This window comes from Silene latifolia, chromosome 9 (genome assembly GCF_048544455.1).
Source record: "Silene latifolia isolate original U9 population chromosome 9, ASM4854445v1, whole genome shotgun sequence".
Taxonomy (NCBI): domain Eukaryota; kingdom Viridiplantae; phylum Streptophyta; class Magnoliopsida; order Caryophyllales; family Caryophyllaceae; genus Silene; species Silene latifolia.
The window spans coordinates 17,536,694-17,545,667 of record NC_133534.1 but is presented as its reverse complement, the minus strand read 5'-3'; positions in this window follow the sequence as shown (position 1 = coordinate 17,545,667).

The window sequence follows — 8,974 nt, the reverse complement described above, 5'->3', positions numbered from 1 at the left end:
GTAGTCAACTTGGTCTTCCAAGAACCACCAAAGCTAAGTGTTAGAACACATTAGATTGATGATGCCAAGTCCCCTTGTTATTTGATTGTTTGCTCTTAGTTGAAACAATTAGTGAATGAAGCAATCAAATGGACTTTCAACAATGATTCAAGATGATCAAGCCAATCAAGGAAGTCAAGACAATGATACTTTCCAAAGCCATAGTCGATATATGTAAGAGTAAGTGTAACATTCTCATTTTAGTCAAGTAATAGCAAAACCATGCAACGGTATGTTGTCATCGTGGTTTCGGTACTATCATACGGAGGAGTTTTCGTCCAAATGTTTTTAAGTGTCAAAACTTTGCAAACTTTAAACCTTAAACATTTGAATTTTCAGAAACTTGAAAACAATCTGAAATTTTGGAGTCACAAGTCCACTTGACTAAGCCTCTAGATTTGTACAAACACCTTTTACCAAAATGGCAAAGAAGACTTGTCAAACTTCTAAAGTAAGAAAGGCTTTTTGCCATTTCGGTAAATTGTCACATGTTGAGTGTAGAAGCTTAAGTTTTCTGATTTCTTAAGCCCCAAGCCTACAAGTCTAACACTTACCATCACTCAAAGCTATCATTTTAATATTGGATTTAATCTTTCAAAGTGTACTTACCTAAGACTTAAATCCACTATAAATAGAGTGTCTTAGTCACATTTATTTCTTAAGACTTCCAAAGCATTTATTGTAAAAACCTTGCAAATCATTTGTGCATTGAAAGCTTTGTTCTTCAAGTATTTGCAAAACGTTTTTCTGATTTTAAGTCTTCAAAACTGTTTTCGAAAAAGTCAGAAAACCTCCAAGTATCGGTTCATTTGTCTTTGTGACATGATGAGTTTGTTCCATGGTTCTCGTGTTAGATCTTCATTGTAATCTCCATGTTCATTTAAGTGAACTCTTGAGATTCAAGATTCTGTAACACCTTGAGATAGAACCCATAAACTCTTGAAGCGGAGTAGCTTTAAGTTTGAGTGCAACCGGAGTAGGTTGGCGAGTTATTTTCATTGTAAGGGGTTTAGTAAGTTTGAGTAAATTTCTAAACAAGCAATAAAATAACGGTTGGACGTAGGCCTCGGAGTAGAGGTTGAACCAATTTTTAAAATGTCGTTTGTTTGTTCATTTACTTTTACGTTCTTCCACTTTGCTATTTCTCGCATGTACCTAATCAAGTTCTGTGTCACAGTCACCTATACCGTGACATAGAACTGCTGTACCTTCTTGTGAACTTACCTTCAATTAAGTTTCTCAAGTCTTGTACTTCTTTATTCTTAGCTTAAAGTAGTTAATTAACTAAGTTAAGAATAAAATTTTAAAAAGGTACACCTAATTCACCCCCTCCCCCTCTTAGGTGTTAATCGTTCTTAACTCTTCAATTGGTATCAGAGCCTTGTGCTCTTGATATTGGTTAAATCCAAAGAGTTGATCCTATAGTTATGGACGATTCAAAACACACTAAGTATCCCATTTTCAAGGGAGAAAACTATGCCTGGTGGAAACATCGCATGGAGCATTATGTCAAAAGTGCGGACTATGAATGTTGGTTAATCATTCAAAAGGGTCCCCTCAAAATCGAAGTGACTAATGCTGATGGCACTAGCTCCTTGAAAAGTGAGGATAAGTATGTTGAGGCCGACTATAAGAAAATCGAGAAAAACTCTAAGGCCATGTCCATTCTTCAATATGGGATCGGTGACCAAGAGATTAATCGTATATCTGGATGTGCTTTGGCCAAAGAGATTTGGGACACCCTAAACCTTGCCTATGAGGGAACGTCACAAGTCAAAAAATATCGTATTGATCTTCTCATGCAACAATATGAGATGTTCAATATGGAACGAGATGAGTCAATTAATAGTTTGTCTTCACGTTTTTCTAGTATTGTCAATGACCTTAAGAGTTTAGGTAGGGGTTTTCAATCCAAGGATTTAGTCCGTAAAATCCTTCGTAGCCTAACTGAAAAGTGGCAACCGAAGGTTACGGCTATTGAGGAAGCTAAGGACCTTTCATTGCTCACCCTTGATGAACTTATGGGCTCACTTATGGCTCATGAGTTAACTCTCATGAAGCGTTCTAGTGAAAGCTCTAAAGGGAAAGGACTCGCTCTTAATGCTCTCTCAAGTGATGAGGAGGATGAAGATGATGAGTTTGCAATGTTCACTAAAAACATTGTTGGCATGATAAATGGTCGAAACTCTCAAAGGTATAGCAACAACTCTAGTAAACGCCGTTTTCCTAAGAGAAGATCTAACTCCACTGTTGGTTGCTTTAAATGTGGTGACAAAGGTCACCAAATCAAAGAATGCCCAAAGTGGAAGGATATCAAATCTAAGGAAAAACGTGACTTTGCAAAACGTGATTACAAAAACAAGGTAATGACTGCTATTTGGGGCATGTCTGATTCTGAAGAGGACGATGTCCTTGAGGATGAATTAGACGCCAAACTTAGCATCTCGTCTAGTTCCTCAAAAAGTGCTTCCAAATCATCAAAGAAAGAAGACATCAAGTGTCTTATGGCTCACTCCACAGATTCAGACTCCGATTCAGACCATGAGGTAATTAAGCTTAAGAAAAAGGTTCGATCTTTCTCTAAAGACAGAGTTTGTCTCCTCCTAGATCAATTCATAGATAAATGTCGTGTCCAAACTAATAAATTGGAAGCTATGCAAATCGAAATTGAGGACATAGCTGAGGAAAATGTAGTCCTAAAAGAAAGTCTAAATGAGAATGATCAACCTAGTTCCATGTTGAGTCTTGAAAAAGAAATCAAAAAGCTTCGAAAACAAAATTTGTTCTTAGTCAACAAAATCGATGAAACCAATGCAACAGATCCCTGCACTGTTGCATCAAGTTCTAACAAAGGAAATGTGTCATCACTAACACTAGAACGTGACCAACTTTTGATTGACTTAGCTACTCGTAACAACGAAAAGGATGATCTTGTTAAAATCGCTGAAATGTTAAATGATGAGTCTAGTCATGTCAAAAGTGCCTTAGAACGAGCTCAAAAAACAAATGATGACCTTCTTGCTCAAATTGAGATGTTAAAAAGAGCTGAACAGACTCATGCCACAGAGGTCTCTACTGTGGCATCTGATTCGAGAAAAGAAGTAGATACTCTCACGAAATTAGTGTCTTCTTTAACTAAGGAACGTGACACTCTTCTAGCTGACCTCAAATTATGTCAAAGGGATAATAAACAATTGGAACAAATTGGGATGTTACTTAGTGACGAAGCAAGACTTGCAAAACAAGCTTTCGACAATTTAGGTAAATTGAATCTTAATCATCTTGCTAAAATCGAAACATTAACTAAAGAGCTAGATGAGGCTAAGATGTTCTACTTAAAATGGGAAGGAAGTCGGAATGTTTTGGAGTTTCTCTTAAAACAATCACAAGAATATGAAAAATTTGCAAAGAATGCTTTGGACTTGGTTTCAAATGCAACAAAGAGTAGCACACACTTTGTTGCACTCGAAACCAGGGATCCAAGTCAAACCGACTTCAGAAGAAGAAAGTATCTTTGGTCTTCCTGAGTACATCATTTGTAACTATTGTGGCAAAACAGGTCATGAGTTTAATGGTTGTGACAAAAGAGTCCGTGACTTAGAAAGAAACACTAAGAATGCTAAACAAGTGTGGATAAAGAAAGAGAAAGTCAAAGAGGTCGTTGTCAAGAAGGAGCCCAAACTTGTTTGGGTTCCTAAACTAAATGTTTGATTTCTTATAGGCATTAGTGAGGGGCAGCAGCAATTGGTACTTAGACAGTGGATGCTCTCGTCACATGACGGGAGATGAAAACCAATTCCTCTCGCTAGAAGCCTACAATGGTGGCATGGTGACTTTTGGCGACAACAAGAAAGGTGAAATCATTGGTATTGGAAAAGTTGGTAAGTCAAAATCATTATGCGTGGACAAAGTGTTGCTTGTCAAAGGTTTGAAACACAATCTCTTGAGCATTTCACAACTTTGTGATCGAGGTAATATTGTTGAATTTCTTGCTAGTGAATGTAGAATCATCAGTGGAAAAACTAGAGAACTCATACTTGAAGGTAAACGTGTCAAAGATGTCTACATGACTAATTTGTATGCATTGTCGGGTCAATCACTATCATGCATGAGTGTTCAAAAGAACGACCCTTGGCTTTGGCACAAACGACTTGGTCATGTAAATGCTAAGACCCTTAACACCCTCAAGAGACTTGATCTAGTTGACGGCATCCCTAACATTAAATTCGAATTCAAATCACTTTGTGATGATTGTGTTAAAGGAAAACAAGTTAAGTGCTCTTTTAAATCCAAAAAGGTTGTTAGTACTTCCCTACCTCTTGAACTCATTCATATTGACCTATGTGGACCCATGCGAGTTGTGAGTAGAGGTGGAAGTCGCTTTATTTGTGTCATTGTAGATGACTTCACAAGATTTGTTTGGCTTCTCTTTTTAAGTTCTAAGGATCAAACATTTGATGAGTTCTTAATTTGGGTCAAAAAGGTTCAAAACAAATTTGGTTATAAACTTGTCTCATTAAGATCCGACCATGGAACCGAATTTGAGAACTCGTCATTTGAGTCTTATTGTAATGAGTATGGTGTTAGTCACAACTTTTCGGCCGCAAGAACCCCACAACAAAATGGGGTTGTGGAACGAATGAATCGAACTCTTGAAAATATGGCTAGGACCATGCTCATTAGCTCTAAGGTTCCTAAGAATTTTTGGGCCGAAGCCGTAAACACATCTTGTTATATTTACAACCGTGTCATGATTAGAAAAATCATTGAGAAAACTCCCTATGAACTACTACGAGGAAGAAAACCTAATCTTTCACACTTAAAATGCTTTGGTAGTAAATGCTTTGTGCACAATAATGGAAAAGACAACCTTGGCAAATTTGAAGCTCGTAGTGATGAAGGAGTTTTTGTTGGTTATTCCGATCATAGTAAAGCCTATAAAGTTTATAACAAAAGGACCATGAAAATGGAAGAAAGCGTTCATGTAATATTTGACGAATCTAGTCTTTTTGTGTCAAATACACAGGTTGATGATGAGGATGATGAATATGATGATGATTTTGAGATTGGTATGATACGACATGAAATGGATCAAGTGGTAGAAGAAGGCGAGCAACAGCTTGGAGCCAATTGTTGCATGAGGAGGATGCGCAAAATTTAGGGGGAACTAATCGTCCTCCTACACAAGATGATGCTACCTCATCCAGGGGGAACAAGGATGGTGAAGAACAGCCCAATCTAATCATAAACGAACCACAATCACCTCCTTCAAACATTTCTCATGCAACAGTCCCCTCTACCGTTGCAGACGAACAACCCGAATCTTCTAACTCACTTATCCCCAAGAAATGGAAACACCAAAGCTCACATCCCTTATCAAACTTAACCAGTGACCTAACCTCTGGAATAAAAACCAGATCATCGCTTCAAAATTTCTGTGCACACAATGCCTTCATCTCAAAAATCGAACCAGACCATGTCACAGTAGCCTTGACTGATGAATGCTGGATGATTGCAATGCAAGAGGAATTGGAGCAATTTGAAAGGAACAAGGTATGGCATCTTGTCCCTAGGCCCTCCCAACGTACTGTAATTGGTACGCGGTGGGTCTTTCGCAATAAGCTAGATGATGTTGGAGAAATCGTAAGGAATAAAGCTAGACTAGTGGTGCAAGGTTTTAACCAACAAGAAGGAATTGATTACGATGAAACCTTTGCACCGGTAGCTAGGCTTGAAGCCATACGAATGCTTGTAGCTTTTGCATCTTTTCAAGGTATAAAGCTTTTTCAAATGGATGTCAAAACCGCATTTTTAAATGGATACCTTGATGAAGAAGTGTTTGTTGAACAACCTCCGGGCTTTATAAACAACGAGTTTCCCAACCACGTTTTTAAGCTAGATAAAGCACTCTATGGTTTAAAACAGGCTCCTAGGGCTTGGTATGATAGGCTTTCAAAATTTCTATTGGAAAATGGTTTCATACGTGGGTCCGTGGATAAAACGTTGTTTATCAAGTCACAATGAGATGAACTGTTGCTTGTGCAAGTATATGTCGATGACATTATTTTTGGTGCAACTAACAATGTTCTTTATAAGTACTTTTCTGATTTGATGACTTCGGAATTTGAAATGAGTATGATGGGAGAACTTGGATTCTTTCTTGGTCTTCAAATCAAACAATGTGAGAATGGAACGATGATTCACCAACAAAAGTACTTAAAGGAAATGCTAAGTAAGTTTGGGTTGACTAATTCTAATCCTATGCCTACACCAATGGTGTCTAAAGTCAAGCTTGACAAAGACGAAAACGGTAAGAGCATTAGTGAAAAGGTATATCGAGGTATGATCGGTTCCTTACTTTACTTAACCGCTAGTCGACCCGACATACAATTTAGTGTGTGTGCTTGTGCCCGTTTCCAAGCAAATCCTAAAGAATCTCATTTCAAAGCCGTCAAACGGATTTTTAGGTATTTGATTGGAACACAAGGGCTATATCTTTGGTACCCAACTCACTACGAACTTGATCTTGTAGGTTTTTCGGATGCGGACTATGCCGGTGACACATTGGATAGGAAAAGCACCTCGGGCATTGCTACCTTCCTAGGACCGTGTCTCATTTCATGGGCTTCGAAGAAGCAAAACACCGTTGCATTGTCCACGGCCGAAAGCGAATATGTGAGTGCCGCTCTATGTTGTGCACAAATTCTTTGGGTACGTCAACAATTGCATGATTATGGCCTTACTTTCGAGACTACCCCTATTTTTTGTGACAACACTAGTGCAATTAATATATCAAAGAATCCTATACAACACTCACGAACTAAACACATCGACATACGACATCATTTTCTACGTGATCAAGTTGAGAAAGGTCATATTTGTCTAAGCTTTTGTAAAACGGAAAATCAAATTGCGGACATTCTTACAAAACCGTTAGAAAGAGAACAATTCGAAAGACTTCGGTCGGAAATTGGCTTATTAGGTGACATACCGCTAAATTAAATTACGTCTTCCAATGATTGATTAGAGGGAGGATTTACATGCAATTAAATGTTAGTCAATATGGTAGAATGCATGCAAATGTCGAACAAATGTAACTGACAACCGTATGAGTGCACTTGAGTTGTTTTTGCATTGAGCTTCCAAAATTACTTTATGTCCCATCACTCCTAAAAACCTACACCCTAGCCTCACTCTATCAACACTCAACCGTCCCTTCACCTAGATTAATTACACCAACCCATCATTTATATCCATGTTTCCACTAATGCTTTCTATTACCCACTAAATAAACAACCACCCTCACCTTTTTCGGATTCCCAAAACCGCCATTAACCTCCCTTTCTCTCCTCTCTCTTAAAATGCCTCCAAGACTTTCAAAAGAATTACTTCAACTCAGAAATACCTTCAATCCAAAATACATTGCCAAGAAAAAGATGGCTCCCAAAACCGCTGCAAAACCTGATGAAATCATCTCTGCCACTGCCAAACCAACTGTTGCACGAAAGAAGACAACCGCCAAAAGGGGCGGTGGTCGTGGCAGAGGAGGAAGAAGTAGGAATCCTCCTATTTCTCTCCAACTTGATGCTGATGTGGATATTGACACCGATGAAGAGAACTCCGGTTCTAAGGCAAACAACAATGATGAAGAAATTCAGAAATCAAATGAGGTTGCCAAAACCAATGAAAAAGAAGAACAATCAAGTAAGATTAAAGAGGGGGAACTTGGTAGTGAAAAATCAAAGGAGGGAAATGAAAGTAAGGAAAAATCAAAAAGTGAAGAAAAATCAGAAAAAGATGAAGAGCAATCAAAAGAAAGTGAAGAAAAATTAGAGGGAAACAAAGAAAAGGAAAGTGAAGAGAAATCAGAAGAAGAAAAAGAAAAATTAGATGAGAAAAATGAGAGGGATTCAGACGGAAAGGAAAGGAAGGAGGATAATGATGTTGTAGTTGATAAGAATGATGATGATGTGCTCTTAAAGGATTTGGTGAGTGAAACTTTAGAGAAGGATAAGAGGAGTGAGATTGATGCAACGGAGGCCTCCACTGTTGAAAGGGAAATCGGTTCCAATGCTGAAAAATTCGATTATGAAGTTGTTGATGTTGAAGATCGTGATGATGCCACAATGGTGTTTGATGATGGGCTTGACCCATTGTTCTCAAAACCCGCATCACGAACCCGGTCCAAGAGAAAGATGCTTGAAATATTTGGTGATGATGACGAGGATGTGACCCCGGAGGCATCCCCTCCAAAACCCAAGGTTACTCAAAGAAAAAGGGGATCCGGGTCAAAAACCAAAGCAACCAAAAGGGCTCGTTATCATCGGGATTTGCCGAGCATAGATGAAAATGAGATCATTGAGGAGAAGGTTCCTCTCAACACATGCATGGATCTTGTTATTGCTCCCTTTGCCGAATCATTCAAGAATGACATCTTCAACCATCTTAATTCTCTCGATCTCCCGGAGGAGATCTTCAAGATTTGCCACGGTACACTGATTTGTTGCTTCCACAGTGGAAGACGTTATAAGAAATCTTGGTATGACACCTCTCCTGCTTTTAAATACTTCAAAGAGGCTATGTATGCACAGGGTTGGGTGAATCTGTTGGACAAATATAGTCCCATGTACTTGTCCGAAGTCATCCAATTCTATGCAACAGTCAAGGTAGATGTTGAATCTGGAACTCTCTCAGCTTTTATAAATCAGAAACCCTTTGTCTTAACCATCGACCAACTTGCTGCTCACTTGGATATTTGTGATGTCGGGCTTACCTCCTTCCCCAAACGAGATTGGGGTGAAATTGATGAGGTTACCTCTACCCAGGCCATGAAGGTTCTTCGACCTCATGACGATGATGGCCCTACCAACATATATGCCTTTGAATTAACCGCACCCATCCGGTTCATCTTCAACCTGGTTTTTCGTAACCTTGT